General features: G+C 42.7%; 1 protein-coding gene across 1 annotated transcript in view; it reads right to left on the reverse strand.

The window, feature by feature from the left end:
- Positions 1-12,537, reverse strand: part of OSTF1 (osteoclast stimulating factor 1) — a 55,156-nt gene that overhangs the window by 41,678 nt on the left and 941 nt on the right. The window lies entirely within an intron of this gene.

Consider the following 12,537-nt stretch of genomic DNA (forward strand, 5'->3'; position numbering starts at 1 on the left):
GGCAAGGTGCTTACTGGAAGCTTACCTGATAGACACCTAGAGGCCAGAGCATTTTACTACTATGAGGGCATTTTACCATTTTTAGGCAACTTGAGAACTCTCATAGAACAATACAAAATCTGGATGAATGAGAAAATTACCAAACACAGGAGGAAAAACTAATTAGAGAGCAATGAATAAGCAATAACTTGAAACTGAGCTCTTCCCTGTTCAGAAAACAAAAGAATTCAAATTTTCTACTGCAGCACATACAAGAAACTGCCAAAACCCATACCCAAATTACGACAGAGCCAAAACCAGGGAGTGGGTTCAGAGGGGCCATCTATAGGAAACCAACAAGACATCTACCATAGTCTCTTCTTCCAAGATCATCTACTTACTAAGACAACAGACTTTAAACTGAAAATTATTTCCCTAATTTCATCCTCAAGATACACAACAGTGCTTCCTCACAAGGTTTATTAAGTGCTCCTGAGGGTGACATTCTGATCTTGTGAAAGTGGTGAGCATTGCCTGGTGGACCTAGAAACAGTTAGGCAGGACACCTTGGGGGCATCTCCACAAATGGCTCCTTGTTGAAGGTTTGGACCAGGCAGGGGGGATGCTCCAGATGATCAGTTCCTTCTTCCAACTTGCCTGGTCACCAAAGTCAAGACTGTTTATAAAAAGGAGGGGCTAGTAGAGGTCTGGACATTTGGGAAGACCCAAGGAGTCCAAGTGATTCCCACGGAAGGCCAGGGGAGAACGTTAACCCAAAGAAATATTCAGGTATTTTCCAAACCAGATCAGATATTGGGAGGAGGAGAAGGACATGAAAGAATGGAGTTAGATTTCCCCAAGAAAGTGGCAAGGCAGGACAAACGAAAAGCTGTGGTTTTCTGGAGTTGTAATTAAGAGTGAGTAATTATAGGACTGTTCTTATGAAAATCTCCCTTCTACTCAAGCCCTGGGCAGGAGCAGTGATATAGCACTGCTGGGGGTCATATACTTATATCTAGCGACTAACCTCAGCTACTCTAAGACACACAGCACCTTTCACACCCACTCCTGAGGTCACAAGGTACTCCTGGATTCTAGGTGTGTGTTGTTAACTCCTTTTCATTAACGGATGCCCAGAAGATCATTTATCCTTTTATGAACGTGGGGTCACCAGTGGGGGACTGAGATACTGGAATTTGCCCTAAGACGTCTAGGAATACCCCCACACCCTCTCAAAACCTTGAGTCTTAAGAAACATTTGCAGTTTATACTGTGAACGGGTGATAGTGAAAATCACTTCTGTCCACAGGGACAGAAGAGGAAAACTCAGTGCTCTCTAGAACAGTGGCTTCCCACCAATCTGCAGTGGTTGTGTAAATTGCAGGCTTTCATAATAATTACTAGGAATTTGCTCTCCTTCAGTACCCACTGTCCAGCTGCAAAAGGAACCTGCCTTCTCTCATCATCTGCTCTAACAAGTTGCAGTTCTTTACCTGTGGTCTTAAGACATTTGGTAGAACATTAATATTAGATTTGTAATTATGAACAGAATTTTTTTTTGAGTTCTAAAATTATATCAACGGCGCCTGGGTGGCTCAGTTGGTTAAGCATCTGCCTTAGGCTCAGGTTATGACCTCAGGGTCCTGGGATTGAATACTGGGTGGGGCTCCCTGCTCAGTGGGGAGTCTGCTTCTCCCTCTCCCTTTCCCTCCTGCTTGTGCTCTCTTGCTCACTCTCTCAAATAAATATAAAATTTTGAAAATAAATAAACAAAATTATAGCAATAACATTTCTTCTCATCAATATAATGCTGCAGTCTTAAATTTGTCCTTATATCCCTATGAATATATAAACGTTATTTTCTTTAAAAAAAAAAAAAGAAAAAGAAGGCTTCTGGTTTCTGTGAGCACTATATAACTTACAAAGTAAAAAGTGGGCTAAGAATCACTCTCTTAGAGGAAGAATTTTCCATCTTTCAGAGAGAAGCTCTGAAACCCACCTTCCTGGAATGAATTATGAGAATTCCTACAAAGCAAGCTCTGACCTTGAACCTAAAACGGTCACCTCCAAAACAGACAGGAAAAAATAAGATGGGAGAACAATATTTTCCACAAGACTTAATTTCAAAAAACTAGCAGAATATATACTTTCAAAGCTCAAATCTACCAACTTGCTGTCACTGATTTATAATTAACTTTATATATTTTCCAAACTTTATAAGTCCTCAATGTCACAAGAGCTCCTCATGAATGACTTTTTTTTTTTTCCCCAAGGATCCCATTGGAATCTCATGGGATGCATTTCTGCAGGGCCACCCAGCAGCTGGTTGTCTTCCTCTAGGCAACAGTGAAAAAAAAACCAAAACAACACACAAACAAAAGCAAACTCTACTGTCCTGTGTAGCTAGAGTCTAAATGAAATCAGATTAGGTCTAATTAAGAATATATTATGTTGGGGCATCTTGATGGCTCAGTCTGTTAAGCATCTGACTCTTGATTTTGTCTCAGGCCATGATCTCGGGTGTCATGTGATCGAGATCAAGCCCTGCAACAGGCTCTATGCTCAGTGGGGAATCTGCTTGAGATTCTCTTCCTTTCCCTCTGCCCCTCCCCCTCCCCTGCTGGTGTTTGAGCTCTCTCATAAATAAATAAATAAATAAATAAATAAATAAATAAATAAATAAATCTTTTTAAAAAATATAATATTTTATGTCTCTACCCTAACCCTCTTCCTATCCTCTCCCCTCTGTCAGCCCTTAAAGCATTTAATCCTTCCATCTGTGGACATTTACATGGTCCTGAACATTGAGAGTAGCAAGACAATGGGTAGAGGGGTCATGGGGCTGGCTCTAGAAGCAGCACAGGATGAAATTATGTAGAAACTTGAGGAATTAGTTGAAAAGCCAGTCTAAGGCAATGAAGAACTGGAAGCCAATGAAGAAACTGAGGATCAGAGTGGTCTAAAGTCTTACTCATCAAGGTTACTTAGTAAGTTAATAAAAAAAAATGGGGCCAGAACTTTATTCCAAAGCTAATGTCCGTTTTCCATTACTATCTATTCTCTGCCTCTTGCAAATCACAGCTTGGTCTTACAATATCTTTATGTAGCCAATCTTTATGCCTAAAGTCCTACCATTAGAGCAGTTCATTTGAAAAGGGAATTCCTCTCAGGAACCTTGTATTTAGTTTATCTTATTTAAGCACCTTTGGGAAGAGGATTTTGAGAAATCAGTGACTGGTTTAACACTGCAGGTAAATGTGTACATCAGATGTGAAACTGAGTTTGTTCTCAGAGCCCTGTGGAATTAAAGAGTAGAAGAAACCAAGTTCTGAGCAATGTCAGAGGAAAACCAGGACAGTCTTAAGCCAGGTACTCTTACAAGGCTCTCTAGACAAGTGGCCCTGGTCCCCTGGAGGTGCCAGAGTTTAATCAACAACAGCTGGCTACAGCATTCAGGTCTGCCAAAGGTTAGTTCTGGAGAAGGAAGGGAGACAAGGGGAGTTTAAGAGTAGACACAGAGGGCGTCTGGGTGGCTCAGTTGAGCATCTGACTTCAGCTCAGGTCCTGATCCCAGGGTCCTAGGACTGAGCCCCGTGGAGGGCTCCCTGTTCAGTGGGAAGCCTGCTTCTCCCTCTCTCTCTCTCTGCCCTCCTGCTAATGCTCTCTCTCTCCCTCTCTCAAATTAAAAAAAAAAAAAATAGAGTAGATACAGATCCACACTAATCTTCAGGTCATAGTACATCAAAAAGGCACAGGTATATTAGACGAAGGTCCACATGATAGGGAGCATGTATCCAAGAATGGGAAAAGTAGGCCAAGGGCAAGGACCAACTAAGTAGCAGATTTCCCAATGCCAGTAAACAAGAGCGCTAGCCCAAATGTCACGACACAGGAGAGACCTGGTACCAAGCAAAAATCAGAAAATGGGCAGGAGCCCATTGTGGAGAATAGAACTCAACCCTTTAAAGCCCCAATACTTAGGGAGAGAACCAGTCCTCGAGAGTAGGAAGGCATCAGGCAAGGACCAGAGGCAGCCCTGTGGTGGGAACAGGCTCCCTAAAAGAGGCAGTGGGCAGTCACCCTAAGCAGTGACGCCCACCTCACAGCTCAGCTTGATGTAGGCCCATGTTCCACTTGGCAGCTGCTTGGGTGACTCAGATTTAGAACCTGAGTGCAGAGGAATCAAAGAGAATGATTTCTTTCCTACCAGAAAAAAAAGGTTGAGAACAACGTCAAGACTGACACACTATTCAGAAAATGAACTCTGGAGGGATAGGTTTCTGTTGCAATGTTCCATGGCTAGTTTCCTTCGAAAGAACAGGAAAGAAAGAAAAAAGAAAAAAGAAAAGAAAAGAAAAGAAAAGAAAAGAAAAGAAAAGAAAAAAAAGAAAAGAGAAAAGAAAAGAAAAGAAAAGAAAAGAAAAAAAAGAAAAGAGAAAAGAAAAGAAAAGAAAAGAAAGAAAAGAAGAGAGAGAGAGAGAGAGAGAGAGAGAAAGAAGAAAGAAAGAAAGAGAGAGAAGAAAGAAACCAGCTCCCAGTTTGTCCTACTGACAAACTTGCACTGACTCATCAGAACAGCAGGCTCAAATGCAGCCACGGAATCCTGTAAACCTGGGTATGCCACATTTTAGAGAGTGTCATAAGATTGTGGTTTTCTCAAGCAAAGAAATCTAATAAGACTATGTGGAATCTTCCAAATCTGGAGTCTGAGATACCTGCCAACTGTGGCAAAATGCCAGAGGGGCTCTGCTCAGCCTGGCCGCCCCTACCCAAGCTCGGAGAGCTAGGACTTGGAGGTGTGTCCCCTCAAAAACAGAGTGGGTCAGGAAGCTTCTTAGAAGACACAGCCACTCCAGAATACTCTCCAGGAAGAAGTCATTCCTTTGTTTCATGCAAATGAGTTGATTTCAGTCTCTCTTCCCCAGTAAGAAAATCCCTTAATAGAATCCATGAGTTTCCCAGAACCAAGCAAAACTCCTGGAGTGGAAGGATGCCAGAAAGACCTCAAGACTGCCTTCAGGTCCCCCAAAGAGGCCTGAGACAGACCTTCTAGGAGGAGAATAAACCAGCTGGTCTCTAAGGCCTTCCTTAATTTAAATTCAAATCACCTCAGGCTCCTTGGAAATCAGGACCCAGAGACTAGGAAAGGACCCCATTCAGTGCATTCTTCAGGCCCCAGAATATTAAATCAAAGTAGTTTATCAAATTCTAAGGGATGCTTATGAGTTTTAAAATCCCACGCAAATCAAAATGCACAAATACAAAACTCTCCCCCCAACACCTACCCCAAGAGTAAGTTGAGGCATTTGCCTTGTGACTTTCTAAAAATCCTACAGATGCCCCAACGGAAAATGGGAAATGACTAGCAAGAGTCCATTAAGAGGAAGTGGCCTCGGCGGTCCCACCAGTGACTGCAGTGACTTGAAGCTGTGACCCTGTTTGACACACAGCTGCCCCTAACACACCACAGCTATTGTTAACATCCTGAAAACAGATTCGCAGAGACATGCACAGAGGACTGACATGAGGGCACTCCAAGTCTTACTTCTGTGTGGAAAGTGTGGTTTTCCACCAACTGGATGGAAATGGATTTCTCTTTAATTTGGAACAAATTTCTCCAGCTCACGGCTTCCATGTGTGCACAGCAAGCTGCTCTGGGAGAAGCTCAGCCCTATACAGTCAGGCAAGTGAAAATAAGAGGACATCATGTGATCTCATTTTGCCCGAGTTAAATGACATTCCCCGCTCTTTTGCCTACCAAACTCTGACACAGCATTCCAGGCTCTGCTTAAATTTCCCCTCGGTGACACCCTCCCAGCTTCCTCAAACTCCCTGCCTCGGACTACCCAGCCTTTGGAGCCCTCTCCCCATCACACGCACCATAAAGTTTCTGTGTAAGGCATGCTCACACATTTCTGGTAGGAAGGTAAACTGGCAAAACCTTTCCGGAGAGCATTTTGGAAACATCTATGAAAATGACAACACGCCTACCCTCTGATACGACACTCCCACGGCCTGGACTTTGTCCTGTGCATTTACTCACAAGTAAGCAATGCGGTAACTACCTAAACGTGGAAACAATCCAAATGTGCATTAATGTGGGTCTGATTAAATAGATTCGATGGAATATCATGCCTTGTTCAAAAGAACAGGAGGAGCTCTCTTTGTACTGTTTTCTCTAATTTTTCCCCAAACTCCTTTAATATTTTTGATCATCTTTCTTTTTTTTTTTTTTTTGGCAGTTTTTTTTTTAAATATTTCTTTTTTTTTTTTTTTAAGATTTTATTTAGTTATTCGGAGATGCAGAGAGAGAGAGAGAGAGAGAGGCAGAGACACAGGCAGAGGGAAAAGCAGGCTCCATGCAGAGCCTGACGTGGGACTCGATCCTGGGTCTCCAGATCACGCCCTGGGCTGCAGGCGGCGCTAAACCGCTGCGCCACCGGGGCTGCCCTTTTGGCAGTTTTTTTTAAGTATTGACAAACTTCTAGAAAATCTTGATGTTGGGACTCCTGAGTGGCTCAGTGATTGAGTACCTGCCTTTGGCTCAGGTCGTGATCTAGGGTCCTGCGATCGAGTCCCACATCAGGTTCCCTGCATGGAGCCTGCTTCTACCTCTGCCTGTATCTTTGCCTCTCTCTCTCTCTCTCTCTGTGTGTGTGTGTGTGTGTGTGTGTGTCTCATGAATAAATACATAAGATCTTTAAAAAAAAAAAAAGAAAGGAAGGAAGGAAATCTTGATGTGACAGCTCACATCAGCCCACTGAAAGTTATTTCTCCATCCCTCTCCTTCCCTCCCTGTCTCTGTCTCTTGTATTTTGTCTTCCTCTGAGCATTAAGCAACTGAGTACAACTTTGGCCGTGGTTTTCTTTCTTTCTTTCTTTCTTTCTTTCTTTCTTTCTTTCTTTCTTTCTTTTTTTTTTTAAGATTTATTTATTTATTTATCCTTGAGAGACAGAGAGAGAGAGAGAGAGAGAGAGAGACAGGCAGAGGGAGAAGCAGGTTCCATGCTTGGAACCCAACCCGAGACTTGATCCCGGGTCTCCAGGATCACACCCTGGACCAAAGGCAGCGCTAAAGTGCTGAGCCACCCAGGCTGCCCTTGGCCATGGTTTTCACCGGACAGGAGATATGAGGTAAAGGGAATCAAAATATGCCACCCCACAGTACGCCACTTTGGTATAAGAATTATTTTAAGGGGTGCCTGGGTGGCTCAGTTGGTTAAGCATCTGCCTTTGGCTCAGGCCATGATCCTGGGGTCCTGAGATCAAGCCCCAAGTCGGGTTATGCACTCAACGAGGAGTCTGCTTCTCCCTCTCCCTCTGTACCGCCTCACCGCCACTCATGTTTGTTCTCTCGCTCTCTCGAATAAATGAAATCGTTAAAAAAAAAAATTATTTTGAGCTGAAGGCAATTGAGGAAAAAGCAGATACAAAAGAACTCTCTGCCTCCCTCTCATGTGCCTAAAAGCAGGGCATAAATTCCCCTTGTGAACTGAGTTCTGCCGTCATATGAGAAGGAGAACTCTTATTATCTTCATCTCTCATCAGATGAAGATGGTACCTAAATGTGTCTGCATAAAGAAACCTTACTAAAATAACCCTTACCGTTGACTAGTTTCCCCATATATTTACTTTCCCACAACTTACTGCCCGCAGAAACCAAAACCTCTTTTTCCTTTGCTAGTCACTGCTCCACAATGTAACACCCTTTGTTAAAATGGCACATAAGCTTCCAAATCTAACCCTTCTTTGGACTCTCACCTCTTTTCTGCATCGCCCCTGTGCAGGTAAACCTGAAAACACCAAACTTGTATCCCTTTTCTTCTCGTAAATCTGGCTTTGTGTCAGCTTAATTTCCAGGACCCAGATACAGAACATAAGAGGGGAGAGGAAAGATTTTTTCCTCCCTTACACAGGTGTGTCAGAAAAGTTCACTGCACTAATCACACTGTAGTCTAGCTATGTGAATGCTGAAACACAAGAGGGACGTGACTGCCCGGAACTAGTACTGATGGATACTGCCCCTAGCTTTTGCTGCCTTATAGTGAAGCTGTAAGATGTATCCAACCATGGCTTACCCTGCCTTCGTCAAGACAAAGACTTTATTATGTATCAAGACTGTTTATTGGGCAACCCAGGTGGCTCAGCGGTTTAGCGCCACCTTCCGCCAAAGGTGTGATCCTGGAGACCAGGATCGAGTCCCATATCGGGCTCCCTGCATGGAGCCTGCTTCTCCCTCTGCCTGTGTCTCTGTCTCTGTCTCTCTCTCTCTCATCAATCATGAATAAATAAAATATTTTTTTTAAAAAAGACAATGTATTGGCCATGAATAATAACTTCAGTTGCTGTAAAGTTGCAAGAAAATAAGAGGCTATTCTACTCTCAAAAAGTGTCTAATGGTCTAATACAGATGTGTTGAAAGGGGGGAGTTCTACAACACAATTGCAAATAATACAACCACAAGTTAGTAAAGGCAGCTGCCCAACAAAAGCCAGTCCAAACTAATAGAATCTTCATAGATTTCTCTGCCCAAGAAAATCCCTTCCACTTAAAGCTTGTGTTTCATTCCCAGGTCAAACCAACCACTTCCTAGCTCTCAGACCTTAAGTGGTTTACTTAACCTCACAAAGTACTACCTCACTCATAAAATGGGGATATTAGGACCCACCTCATCGGGAAGTTAATATAATTAAATGAGATGGAGCATACAAAGTGCTTCGCACAGTACCTAACACTTAGGGCCAAATAGATGTTAACTATTACTATTACAATCATCATCATCATTCTGGAATTTTCAAAATGTTTCCCAAACTTTATTCTGCCACCAGGCATAAATGGAGCACGATGTTTATGAAGGACACTATCCATGTGCATACTCCTAGCCAACCCCATACTCTCACCTTTGACTAATTCATTTATTCGGGGGGTGGGGGGGAATACACAAAAGTTCAGATCACCTTAGATGAAGACTTTTTTTCCTCTCAATAATGTTATATAAGCAGCATATGCATGACATCTTTGAAGTTTATGATGTTTTTACTATAAATACAAAAGAACCCCAAATACTGACAATTTGTCTCTTCAAAGTCCCATGAATTTATTTTCCTAAGACACATAAAATATTTATGCTGCTTTTTACTTCCACCACCCAAATCAATAAGCCATTTGACAGAATTGGTCAAGGTCACACATCAGGCTTCCGACTACAATGGAGGGATATCAAACCGGCTTAGAATGAGATGATTCTAGTCCAAATCTCACTCAATATCCTTTGGCTGGTCTTTACAGAATAAAGTCTCAGAATGAAGTATCTTTTGAAAAAAGTCTTTGTGAGAACACAGTTGTCGTCTACACTGTGTCAAGTCTGGCAGGTTCACCCTAATTGAACTGTGAAGGCTTGGGAGGGTGGCTGACAAGAACCATAATGCTATATGGATAAACTGAGAGGCCGCATTGGTCCCAAGGAGGTAGGAGGGTCCCATGAAGAATGAGATGAAGACCATGAAATCGTGACACTTTTTAGCAGACTGATCCCTATGGTGGCAGCTAACAATTAGAGGGGAGAGTTTCAGTGACAGACCTTGAGTGGCCAAAAGTGACCCTATAAAAAGACATCAGTAAGCAAGGAAAGGTCAAGTGTGACAACTGATTTGTCAGAGCATAGGCAATAGTACATCCACAGTAGGAAACAAGCTAATCAACAGTAAAACACTTGAAACTGAAACTGAGACACCATTCTGAGGATAATCATTTGTATTTTCTCTTTTTAATGAAACAGAATTGAAGAAGAAAAATAACACCTGAGAGAAAGAAGTGATTATCACTAGACAGGTAGGGATGATCTTTTTTTCTATATGTATTTTCTAAACTCTCTAAAACAAAAATATGTATTACAAGGTTTGAAGAAAAAAAGAAGAAGAAAATAATTATCACTTTTACTTTTAATCACGAGATTTTTTCCAAACAAAATGGGTAAGATCAGTCATCCAATTACAGATATGAGTCAATTTAGATATTATCTATATTACACCTAAATCTCCCCCATCAGATTTCATACTTTCATGTATGAGACCTTATTTTATTGTTCCTGGGAACCCCAATGTCTAGCACAAGGCCTAAAATATTAGCTCCATACATATATATATATACACATACATATTTTTTTAAGACTTTATTTATTTATTCATAAGGACACAGAGAGAGAGGAAGAGACACAGGCAGAGGGAGAAGCAGGCTCCCCTCCAGGAACGATTTGGGACTCGATCCCAAACCCCAGGATCACACCCTGAGCCAAAAGCAGATGCTCAATTACTGAGCCACCCAGGCACCCCTTAACTGCATATATTAAGAAATGTTTAGCAAATGGATTTTGGACATGGCCACAAACCCAAAGTCTGATATAACCTCAGGAAGGTGCAAAAGAAAATGGTACTTTTATGAGCTATATGCCGATCATCCCAAAAGATACTTTTATCCACATTATAGCTTAATGTCCCTTGCTATTAAAATCTTCCATGAAGTCCTTTGTCCTGCCTCCTAGCTCCCTCCCTTTAGCCCTGCCTACAGAACTGAACCATGCTGTTTTGCCTGGGTCTTGCTCTGCAGGAAGCTATAGGGACCACCACTATCATGTCCCGCTTGTGTTTCTTGTAGAGATGTCTGGTCCACTCCAACACTTTGAGAGGGCCCAGGGGAAGTTTATTTCAGATCTCAGTGCCTTTAAAATAACTCCTCCTTGAGAAAGGAACACATTTTATTTTTACAAAGAATAGGAATCCTATAATTGATCTTTTATCTTTATGCTGGAAGCCAAGAGCCAAATCTACAGCCACCCTTTAGAAATCCTGGCAGACCTTAGGACACACATGTCTGTAAGCTAACTTTTCCTCTGGTTTCCTCTTATTATTCTTCCCTCCCTCTACAAGGCTGGCTTGCTTGCTTTGTTCCTTCCTTCCTTCCTTCCTTCTCTCTCTCTCTCTTTCTAACTCTCATTTGGGAGGAGGCCAGGTATAAACAAACCAAGAACCCAAAAATTAAATACAACCCCCTATCCCAATTTCCAAGATGTTTCAGACATTTTTCACCCTCACTTCCTGCCTGCAGGACAAGAAAGTAAAGCTCACTCTCCTCACAGCTACCAACCAGGGAGTGACCTTTATGTGCATCTGTGACCAGAAGATCTGAGGACCGGAGGCACTTTCCTTTTCTCTTCCACCCACCAGCTCTAAAATACACAAGACCACGCATGTCAATGGTACACAGTGACGTAAGGCAGGAAAGCATTATGATTCTGAAGTCTGGAGACCTGGATGCTAATCCTGCTTGCTCCTTCCTACCAGGCTGCTAACCCTGAGCGAGTGACTTAACCTTTCTGTGCCTCGCCTTAATATCCCAGCCTGTGCAATGGGAACAATAACGGGGCTGACCTCACAGGGTTGCTGTGAGGAGTCAATGAGTTAATACATGTACAGTGATTAGATCAGTGCCTGGCACACAGTAAATGTGGACCAGGACTATAATAGGGCAGTTTTGTTTTCCATTAAGCCAGGCCACCCAATGTTTCAAGTCTGATTGAAAGTAATATTTCTCATTGTCAATTCGTAAACTAACACACCGATTTCTACAGTGACCGTGAGCTTGGATCTCATTCGTCAATCAGCGTGGAGTCAACGCTCTCTCTAAAACGGCAGATATTTTCAACCCTTTGCTTTCTGACTTGCTGAAGAGAAGGAGAAAGGGGAAAGCAGCGGTGTCCAATCACCAAAAACTGGTTTCTAGGAGTGTATCCCCAACTGGTAACTGTATGATCCTCCACCCAAACTGGCCTCTGCACAAGTACTCACGGTCACACTCCCACGGCTTGGCCAACCCTCCTCCAGCTGCAGCACAGATACCACTTAAAAGTCTTGAGGGGGGGGGGGGAACCTCAAGAACAACTAAGTTCTCAGGACATTCTTTAAAATAAAGTACTTTGTTTAGCCATCAAAGAACAACTCAGCTTTGTTGGATACTCGAAGTCTGATTTACATCTGAATTTAGAAGGCTGCCACCTCCCACACGTGCACTTAAAATGCTAACTTCTCATCAGATTCCACCTAAAAAGAAGCCCAGAGCCCAATACTAGCCACACCCCGTCTTTGCTCACCGCAAAGTCAAAGTCCCAGCAACTTCCTTCACACCCGGCCCACTTAAAAAAAAAAAAAAAAAGGCAAGCCCTCAGTGAATGACTGTCCTATACATGAGTATGCACATAATTTTCACATCAAATGGCTTGAAAAGGCCACTGTATGTGCGATGGCGAAGACAGACTAGATAATCATGGAAGGTGTAGTGCCTGCAGCCAAGGTTACTTCGAAATTTGACGTTAAATGGGTATGTATCAGCTCGGGCTATACTGAAGTTAGAGGAGATTCGAAGAAAAGACCCGGGAGCGTATCAAAGCTATTTATTTGCCACTTCCTACGTTTCCCGTGATGACTCGCCAAATGAACGCACGAGTTTGTTACAGCCTTGAACTGAACTACATGGGTCCCTCCACATTCTCCTCTCTCCCTGTCG

Source organism: Canis aureus, chromosome 1 (genome assembly GCF_053574225.1).
Source record: "Canis aureus isolate CA01 chromosome 1, VMU_Caureus_v.1.0, whole genome shotgun sequence".
NCBI classification, from domain to species: Eukaryota; Metazoa; Chordata; class Mammalia; order Carnivora; family Canidae; genus Canis; species Canis aureus.